At 50.4% G+C, this 10,556-nt stretch overlaps 1 long non-coding RNA gene across 1 annotated transcript; it reads left to right on the forward strand.

Annotated features, from left to right (window-relative positions):
- Positions 1-30: 30 nt before the first annotated feature.
- Positions 31-3,750, forward strand: LOC140710490 (uncharacterized). The gene is made up of 2 exons (XR_012091546.1): positions 31-224; positions 800-3,750. It is a non-coding gene; the product is annotated as an uncharacterized lncRNA (long non-coding RNA).
- Positions 3,751-10,556: the final 6,806 nt, after the last annotated feature.

The raw sequence follows: 10,556 nt of genomic DNA on the forward strand, positions 1-10,556 counted from the left end.
TGGGGGAACCTTCGCCACCCTCTCCCGGGCAAATCTACGGGGAAAGCCCAGCTGCGGACAAGCCAGACTTGTGGTCTTCTGCCAGGGGCGGCAGGCCCTATCTACCCTCTCTGGGCCTCAGTTCCACTCCCTGCACCCCATAAAAAGATTGGCCTAGAAGTCGTGGAGGACCTCTGTCCAAAGGCACAGAGGAGTCCAACACCCAACAACCTTGCTATGGCCAGGTAAGTGGTTCGCACCCTGAGGACTATGGTCCTTGGAGGATGAGTTCGCCTAAGTGGACACGGCTCCCTGCTGAGCCTACCAGCAGGCACAACGATGATATGTGGGGAGCACTCAGGGACCCGCTATTGCTCTGCCTGGGAGAACACTGGAAATTTTTCATCTTGGCCTGGCTCCTTCCCCTCCCTCTCCTTTCTCCTCCCTTCCCCAGCCAGCAGCCTTCTGGGCTGCCTCCCCCCCAGCCAGCTGGTGTACGCTCAGAAAATCCAAACTCATTTCCATGTGAGTGGAGGGGGATATAATTAGGAAGGCCCCTTCCCCAAGTAGAGAGGGGAGCATCCCCCATGCCCAAGACTCACTGTGGGGGAGGGAGGGTGAGAGCAGCTTAAGGGGATCTCTGTCCACAAAGTACCTAGGGCTCACCTATCTCAGGCAATCTGACCATTCACTGGGGACTGCCTTGGGGGTCCAGGCCCAGACCCTCTGCAGTTACCTGAGCAGCTCAGCCAGTTCTGCCATCAGTTCCTCCTCTCAGAACTACGTGCCTGCCCTTTGTAAAAGGGTCTCCTCTCTCTAGACCAGAGACGGCCCAGATCTACCACCTCCACTTGTGCCCCAGGGAACCATGAATGGAAAATCCACCCAGCTCAGTAAGTATTTATCTAGTTTTTACTGAGAAGACAGGATGAGGAAGGAGCAGAGGTGAAATATCCAACCTTCAGAACTCACAGACGTAGATATGATTCACGCACTGCAGACACCAGCAAAGGCGGTGGGCTGGCTGCCCTCTGCCCTCTGCCCTCTGCCCTGCTCCATGGGGCCAGGACCATTTGGTGGTTGTTTTTACCCCCTGGAACCAGGAAAGTTTTGCTACCAAGAAGTTTGACTTTACCATTCTACATTTTGCTTCCAGTTGTCCCCTCCTTCTTCCCTGAGAGCCCTGAGGCACCGCAGCAGGCCAGGAAGGTAAACTCAAGGCACCTCCAGAGACAGTGCAGAGCGAGGCTCCTGGCCTACTGGGTAGAGCCAACAGCCCCATGATACCCAGGGGCACACTGCCCCAGAGAGGGAGGCTGTGGACAGTCTAAGAGCTCCTCCCCAGGCCTGCACCTAAGTCTGTGGCCCTGAAGCCAGCAGTGGAGCCTGGCCCAGGCTAGCCTCTAAGATGGACATTCGGTTTCATCTGCTAAATAGGTATTGCCCCTAGTGTCTCTCCTGTCTATGCAAAGCTAGGGCAAACTAAGAAATCACCTGTCTCTGCCTTTTGGAACTAAGAATTCAAATGGATTCAAAATCAATGATAACATTGCCCATGTGCACAACGACTCACAACACATAACCCATGTTCACCTACATCATCTCTGCCAGTCCTCTACTCTCTTCCTCTCACTGAGGGAAGGAGCATAACTCCATTGCAGAGAAGAAAACTGAGGTACAGGGAGGGACAAGGATGGACCTGCCCAAGGTCAACCAATAAATGGTAGAACGAAGATGGGTTTTCTGACTGCAATAACAATTGCTAACACTGTGGTTCCCATATGCTGTGCCATCTCATAGCCTCATCTGAACTCATTCAATCTTTATACTCCTATGCAGTTGGAGCTGTTAGTCACCTCCCTTTACAAATGAAGAAATCAAGGCACAGACAAGGGATGTGAAGTGCCAGGATCGCACAACTAGAGGCGGGACGGATTGAAACTCAGGTGGTTTCTCAAGGGTCCACACCCTTGAGTTCTCTCTGTGTGATGTACCCTGGCGCTGCTGCCTCCTGTCTGTGGCTGAAGTCTGGATCCAAACCATCCCCAGAAGGACCTAGACAGGGCCCAGGTCACCAGGTGCTGGGTAGAAGGGCAGACCAGGGAATGGGCTGAATCTCTCAATCAACAGAGCAGCAGATGGAAACTGGGGTAGATGCCAGATAATTTTTTTTCCAGACTCGGGGGTAGGGGGGAAGGAAGTAGTACTGAAGACCATCCTCCCCACAAGCCAGCCAACCTGGGGACAAAGGGCCAGGCGAGATGGCAGCCCACTCTCTTGGTTGGCTGCAGGCAGCCAGGGGAGGAGAAAACTAAGCCCATGACTTGAGGCAATAACTTTATAAAGGGAAAGGCAGCTAGACTGTGGGGCAGGCACTATGACCAGAGTTTAGGCATGGGTTTTCCTGCCTCAGGCAGCACAGGAAAATCAAGTCGGAATGGTATAGGTGGTGTCAGGGCCCTGCCTGCCTCACTGAAAGCCAAGGCTGGCTCTTGAGCCTGGACTGAGAACAAGGGCACAATCCCCACTCACAGCCAGTGATGGGAAGTGGACCAGCAGAGGAAGCAACAGATGTGGATGCTGATATGTCTGATGGGGAGGCACATTCTTGTCCCTCCCTTCCCCATGATTCCACATTCAGGGGAGGGAGGAAGGAGACTGGGAGAAAGAAATGATGCAGGGCTTCAATCTGTAAGAAAAATACCTTAAGACCACTTCCTGAGCCCCATGGACAGCTGAGGCACAGCCTAATCCAAGAAGACTCCTTTTGGAATGAAAGAAATGGATACACACAGACCTGAGATTAATGGTCCTGAAGCACTAGCAGAAGCCCCAGGCAATCCCCCCAACATTCCAACTAAAGCCTCTCACTTTTCAGGGTCCAACTTAACTCATCCTTCCATTCTCCAGGGTTATGTGACCTCCTCCTCAGCCCTGATTCCTGGCTACACACGGCCTTCACAGGAGTGACCCACCCCAAACAAGAGGCCTGTGGGAAGTAGAAGGATTCCGTGAGGAGATAACATATGCAGATATGAGGTCACCCACACACAGTTCACTTCCTTTCATAGATACGATGATCCAAGAATCCCAATTCTTAGGATTAGAAGTAGCTCTCAGAGGGCATTCAACCCCCAACAGCCCCCTCCATGCTAGATCCCACCCCTGCTTTGAGGCTTCAGAGCTTGGTGGCCACCCGGGCCTACTGGCTACTAACAGCAGCAACAATTCCTATTGCCTTACCACCATTACTACCTATTGCAGGGGGCAGAGACTAGGCACTGATGAGAACGAGGGGAGTGGGTGGGCTGGGGTCTGCAGAACGCTGTCCTGTCTATAAGGTAATTTCCACTCAGCTCCAGCCCATGGAACCATGAAGAAGTAAACTCAGTAGTGAAAGGTAGTATGATTTTCAAGGAAAGCTGAAAATGGAGGGCTGGGTGCGGTGACTCACGCCTGTAACCCCAGCACTTTGGGAGGCCGAGGCAGGTGGATCACCTGTGGTCAGGAGTTCAAGACCAGCCTGCACAACATGGTGAAATCCCGTCTCTACTAAAAAATACAAAAATTAGCCAGGCATGGTAGCTAGCGCCTGTAATTCCAGCTACTTGGGAGGCTGAGTCAGGAAAATCACTTGAACCCAGGAGGGGGAGGTTGCAGTGAGCCAAGTTCGCACCACTGCACTCCAGCCTGGGCCACAAGAGTGAAACTTGTCTCACAAAAAAAAAAAAAGAAAGAAAGAAAAGAAAAAAGAGGCTGGGCATGGTGGCTCATGCCTGTAATCCCAGCACTTTGGGAGACCAAGGTGGGTGGGTCACAAGGTCAACGATTTCTGTCCTAATCATTCTATGTGCATTTTTATCTGACAAGGTCAGGAGTTCGAGACCAGCCTGGCCAAGATGGTGAAACCCCATCTCTACTAAAAATACAAAAATTAGCCAGGTGTGGTGGCACGCGCCTGTAATCCCAGCTACTTGTGAGGCTGAGGCAGGAGAATCTCTTGAACCTGGGAGGTGGAGGTTGCAGTGAGCTGAGATCGCGCCACTGCACTCCAGCCTGGGTGGCAGGGCGAGACTCCATCAAAAAAAAGAAAAGAAAAGAAAATTGACTCTTTGTTGAAACTCTCACTTTTAAAATATTGGCAAATAATTCAGAAGTTAAGGAGGATGGATACGGGCAAATAAAAACAGGTCTGGGGCCTATATCTGGGACCCCCAACATACCATGTGCCCACTGTGACTATCTCACAGGCACAGACACAACAGTCACTGTACCTGGCCCAACTCGTGGCAGACCATGTCAGGCAAGGAGTGCTGAGAAGACACTTCTCAGGCTGCGTAGGCCATGCCTCACCCTCCCCTCAGTGCTCTGCCTGCCTCCAAACCTCAGCCAGGACATTCCCCTCAAGTGCCTGACTCTTCCTCCTAGACCAGTTCAGAGATCACCACCCTCCATACATCTGTTCAGCCCACTGTGAATGGAGAACTTCTCAGAACTGCCACCACCCTCTTAGCCCTGAGGGTCTCGCTCCCAGCAGCATCCCATGCCTACATCTCTGCTTTCTGTCCTAATCATTCTATGTGCATTTTTATCTGATCAACCCTACCTAAATTACTAAGATCTAAGTAGGGCAGGTCAAGTTAAGACAGACAAAAAAAGTAAAAATCCAAAGAAGAATATTCAGTCAGCAGAGAAGAGACAGACTTTTTTTTCCTTCTACCAGGGCACTCAGCTCACCTGAAAACACTACAGGTCCTGAGCCTTCCACAGACAAATCAGCAACATCCTTAGACCCAAGCCTCAAACTTGGCCAACTTGGCACTGGGCTTGTGGTGGGAGTGCCACCTGGTGGCCACTCTGGAACACAGCCTAGTCTTAGCAGAGACTAAGTGCATCTTTGCTCTGTCCTAGTCATACATTCTACATGTGCTTTTATGTGATAGACACTCCCCAGACTTTCTAGAGACAAATTTCTCCCTCCCATTCATATGCCCCTAATCCATCTCTGAGCCTCTATTCTCACTGTCCAAGGCCTAAGGCAGGGCAGAATCTCATGGATGTCATATGGAATCCATCTAGACTAACAAAATTTCCTGACTAGACATGGCTGGGAGGCCAAAGATGAAGTCTCAGCCTGGATACTGACTCAAGGAAGGCCCTGACCCAGTCCAGGCCTCTGTTTCTTTGTGTACAAAATGAGAAAGAGGAGCTAAAACTCCGTATCTTCTCCTGGTCTATCTTCTCTCTATATCAGAGAGAGAGACAAAGCTTTCTCATTCCATCTTCTGCATTTCCTTCTGTAGGATGAATTAAATATGCTTTTAAAGTGATGTCAGCCAGGCGTGGTGGCTCATGCCTATAATCCCAGCACTTTGGGGGGCCGAGGCGGGTGGATCACCTGAGGTCAGAAATTTAAGACCAGCCTGGCCAACGTGGTGAAACCCCGTCTCTACTAAAAATATAAAAATTAGGTGAGGATGGTGGTACACACCTTTAATCCCAGTTTCTCAGGAGGCTGAGGCAGGAGAATCACCTGAACCCAGGAGGTGGAGGTTACAGTGAGCCGAGAGCATGCTATTGTACTCCAGCCTGGGCAACAAGAGCAAAACTCCATCTCAACTAAACTAAACTAAACTAAACTAAACTAAACTAAAATAACATAAAAATAAAGTGATGTCTACAGGAGAGATGATGTCCCAGGACCCTCCCATCTCTGATGTGATCCTTGGGCCTGCTGAGGCCACTTCAGTGAGGAGATACACATGCAGAAGTGTGGTCACCCACAAACAGTTCACTTTCTTTCATGAATATAATGATCCAAGAATCTCAATTCCTGGAATTAGGAGTAGCTACCTGAGAGCCACTCACAAGACTCCTTATGGCGGCCATGCAGGTTCTGCTTACATACCTCCAGTGATGATCAGCTCCCTCACAAGCCAGCCTTGCCCATCTTGTTTAGCTCTGACCCAGAGCCTTCTTCTCCAGTGGAAGACTCTCAAACAGTGGTCCTAAATTTGCCGTCTGAGGCCACAAGGACATGTCTAATCTCTCTTCCTGGAATAGAGCCCTTCAGGGATTTCACAGAGGTCACATCCTTCTAAATCTGCTCTGTATTCAGGGTAAATAACCCCAGTTTCAAACAGATCCCTCATGGGGCTTTCCTTGAGAAGCTCTCTAATCCTGGTTGATTTCTAAGACATGGTCAGTTATTTAACAAACTTTTACCGACCCCTCCTAGATGCTAAACAGTCCAGATTGTCTCTCTCTCTTTCAAAGATCAGGCCTCAGATCAGAACACAACACCTAGTATGGAGGCTGAGCAGTAAAGGGCTGAAAGACTGGCTTCCTTCCTCCTTATTCTAGCACCTCTAAAGGCACTCTTAATGGATTGAGACACCATGTTGTTAAATCCTCTTGATCTTAGCCCAGGGTTATCCCTGGGCCAATTCTCAACCATCAGTAGTGGCTCTCTGGGATGCACATTTGAGAAAGATTAGTGAATCTGAGCCCAGGAGAAGAAATGAGACTCGATTCTGCATAAGAGCAATTAATTTTATGGTCCCCACTGCAAGACCTTAGACTTTCTTTGCTTCTGTCCTTGTTAGGGTTACTTCATTGTCTGGGCCCTGATGCCATCTAGAACATTCAACGGCCCAGCTCTGAGTGCCTGGCATCTCTGATACACACACTCAATATCCATTATAGAAATTGAGGGGACATGTCAAACATGGCACAACTGATGCTCCAAGAAGTTAGGTCATATGTGGAAAAGCAATCTAAACCTCAGTCTGACTTAGAAGCCTAAGTCCCCTCCAAGACCTGAGCTGCCACTCCCAAGACAAGTGGTTAGGAGACCCTTCAGTCAGCCAGACACAAGGCCCCAGGTAGGTGCACTGATGGAATCATGCTGATACAATCCCACCCAACCCCTAGAAAGGCCATTTCCTCAGCCTACAGGAAGCACTCATCTGTACATAGGGCTAATAATATCTATTTTCAGAGTCACTATGAGGATTAACTAAGATAGCACATGTGAGTGCCTAGCTCAATGCCTGGCACAGAGAGGATGCTTGATAAATAAGCACTACTGTGCTGTGCAGTGTGCTATTAACATTAGCTAGTTTTGCCAAGATAGAATAGGCCAGTGCCTGGGTTGCCACGAAAGCATTTCAAGCATAGAAGTTGAATTCTATTCCCAGCAATCTCAGGGCCTATGAGAGCGAGACAGGCCCAGGCCCAGGGGAACAAGCGGCACAGCTGAACTGACCTGAACTCAGCCCAGGGCCAGAGGGGACTCCACCTGCTGGAGAGGCTGGGTAAGCACAAAGAGGGAGACCTGAATAAACTCCCCAACATCCTCAACAAACACCCACTGCCAAAGTCTGTGGCAACAGCAACAAGAAGCCACCTCAGGGTAGGGCTCTGAGAGCTTGGTCTGGGGCCCAGGCCAGATGGGGCTGAGGCGAGGAGCAGATCTGGGGCCCATGTGCCCAGCAAGCTGTGCCAGCCCAGCCCATACCAGCCTAGCCAAATTTGAGTTATATCAGGAGAACGGATCTGTTAGAAAACTCACCCATCTCTACATATTTGCATATTCTATTTCGGGGTCTTTTCCTTTTTTTCCGTCAGCTTCCTAGAAAAGTTCTTGTGATCACTTCCAACTTCACCTCTGCTGAACTGCAAAAACTCACTCAATCCCATCTCTCCTCTAACTACTATTCTCTCCCTCACCAGCAAGGTCCCCTGCCCTCTCTGCATCCACTGCCCCTCACCTGTTCAGTCCTCAATCCCTGCTATCTGGCTCCGGTTCCATTGGAATGTCTCCCCAAGGTCACCATGGCACAAGTCAACAAGTCCAAGGTCAGCCCTTCTGCTGCTAGGTTTGTCTGTGGCATCTGACCCCACTGAGCATGCCCTCTTTGTCCAGTTCCTTCCACTCCCTCAGCTTTGCTGACTCCTGCTCTCATCTTCCTAGAAGCAGCGGATCCTGCCCCCGTTCCATGCCTCACATCTATCAGTCACCATTTCCCATAAAGCTGAACTCCTTAGTGGGTATCCCTTTTCCTCTACCTTTCTCTGAAAAGCTTAATTGCCTTCTCACATGACACAGGCCCAGTGTTCAACTTAGAACTTCCTGATCACTACCTCAGTCCAAAGACATCCAACTGTCTTTAATTATACACATCCCCACCTGGCTGTCCCATGGCACCTCATTCCAAATTGTCACCCCAGTCCCTTATTCTTACTGCTGCACCACCATCCGCCCGCTCACATCCTGCCTCCCTTCCCACTTTCAGCCCCCAGAGCTAGTCTGTCCTTCACACCTAGCAGCTCCCCTCCACCCAGCTCCCCTGCAGCAGTTCCAGTTGAGGCTCCCTCCGTGTCCCATCTGGAGGATCCAGCCAGCCTCCTAGCTGGTTGCCTACCCCCAGTCTCACCTCCCACAAATCCAGCCTCCACACAGCTGTCAGAATATCTCACACACAGATCTGGTCCCCCACGGCCCTGCCTGAAGCTGTCTCAGGGGTGCTCTTTGCCCTCAGGATAAAGCCCTAGCTCCTCAGCTGGATCTAAGCCCTCATGATCTCCCATTCCTCCACACTTAAGAGGCCAAGGGCAGTGGGAAGAAGGGCGCCAGCTCTGGAGTAAGACAGACCTGAGTTTCTGGGACCACTTGTTCCCTTCCTGCCCATGAGACTGTGGGCAGATGATTTCAACCCTTGGAACCTTGGTGTCCCCACCTGTTCAGTGGAGACAACAGTATACTTGCCTTTCCCAAAGATCTGATACCAATTCTAACTCCTAAAGCCTCTCTACCTCCTCCTCTCCTCCCCCACTGCCACGCTGCCAGGTCAGTCTACCAGCAGTTCTAAGTGGATCACTGCCAGAGCCTCCTCCCCAGCTTCCTCATGCCTGCCCTCCCTTAGCCTTCTACTCCCAATATATTCACCACACAGCAGCCAGAATGACCTTTCTGAAATACACATTGGACTCTCTCCCCTGATTGCCATTCTGTGACTCCCATTGTCCAGGGTTAAGTCTAAACTCCTTACATGCCTTCAAATGATCTAGCCTCTGCCCACCCACGTGCCTTGCAAGCCACCCTGACAGACAGGGCTACAGAAGCCAGCTTTGCTCCCCACCCCCAGCCCCCTCAGTACATATACCTTCCTGCCCAATTCTCCCTTACCCTTCAGGTCTCAGTGTAGTGCCACTTTCTCCATGAAGCTTTCTCTCATCCTCACACTCCCACCCCAGCCCACATTAGCCCCCCTTCCTGTGAGCGCCACAGCCCCTAGACTTGCCTCACCCAGTTCTCATTAGGCTTTAATGTAATCATCTGTTTGTCCATCTTACCAACAACACAGCATTGTCAGAGCAAAGATACCATCATGTTTATCTGGCACAGAGTGGAGGCTCAGTCAATGGTTTTTGAAAGGATAAAAGGCGGCCGGGTGCAGTGGCTCATGCCTGTAATCTCAACACTTTAGGAGGCCGAGATGGATGGATCATTTGAAGTTAGGAGTTTGAAACCAGACTGGCCAACATGGCGAAACCTCATCTCTACTAAAAATACATAAATTAGCCAGCTGTGATGGCACGCGCCTATAGTCCCAGCTACTTGGGAAGCTGAGACAGGAGCCCAGGAGGCAGAGGTTGCAGTGAGCTGAAATCGTGCCACTCAACTCCAGCCTGGGCGACAGAGCGAGACTCTGTCTCAAAAAAAAAAAAAATTTTTAAATAATAAAAAGAAAAAGAAACTATGAAAGGGACAATGGTGAGGAAAGAGTCCTTGGCTCATGGAAAGCCCCAGGCTCAGTGGGGGCACTTATCAGACTCAACATAGACTACTCGACACATGGCCACAGGAAGCAAAGCCAACTTGCCAAGCCCCTGGAGGAAAACGCCAACAAAGAAGGGAAAGGGAAACCATGGGGACGGCTCTGTTCTGGGAACTGGTATTGGGGGTTGGTCCAAGGGATAGGGCAGGGTGACCCAAATGTTCTGCAGCATAATGGGGTGGGGGAGTTAAGGAACCCCAGCATCTTTGAAGGCAGTCCTCAGAGGCAGGGTGAGAGCTGCCACAGAATGGAAACCAGCTCTGGGCAGGCTGTATCATGGGCACAAGAAGGGCTGTGTCAGCCCCATTTGACCAAGACAGACCCATGAGGATGGGACTGGCCTTTGTTTCCACCACAAACAAGCAAGAGACGCTGTGTTCAAAGACAGAGCTTCCTGGTCTTTGCTCTCAACCACAAGTAGGCAGCTGGGCTCCAGGCAGACCACTGAGGCACACAGAAGCCTAGCACTGAGAAGGCCAGTTCTGAATCTTTTCTGTCAATGCAAATAGACAGACTTCTCAAATTTTCTGAAAGAGGCAAAGAATAACATGCTGTTCAGGCCATATCTGGACGTTAAGAGTATCACTGATATACTGGAGGTCATCCAGAGAAATGAACAGGATGTGCTGGGAACCAAAACCAGAAGGACAGGTCAAAGGGACAAGTCAATGACCCACCATGGCATTCTGTAAGTAATTAAAGCCCCGCTAAGGTAGAAGAGAAAGCGGGCTTGTT

Source organism: Chlorocebus sabaeus, chromosome 26 (assembly GCF_047675955.1).
Source record: "Chlorocebus sabaeus isolate Y175 chromosome 26, mChlSab1.0.hap1, whole genome shotgun sequence".
Classification (NCBI taxonomy): domain Eukaryota; kingdom Metazoa; phylum Chordata; class Mammalia; order Primates; family Cercopithecidae; genus Chlorocebus; species Chlorocebus sabaeus.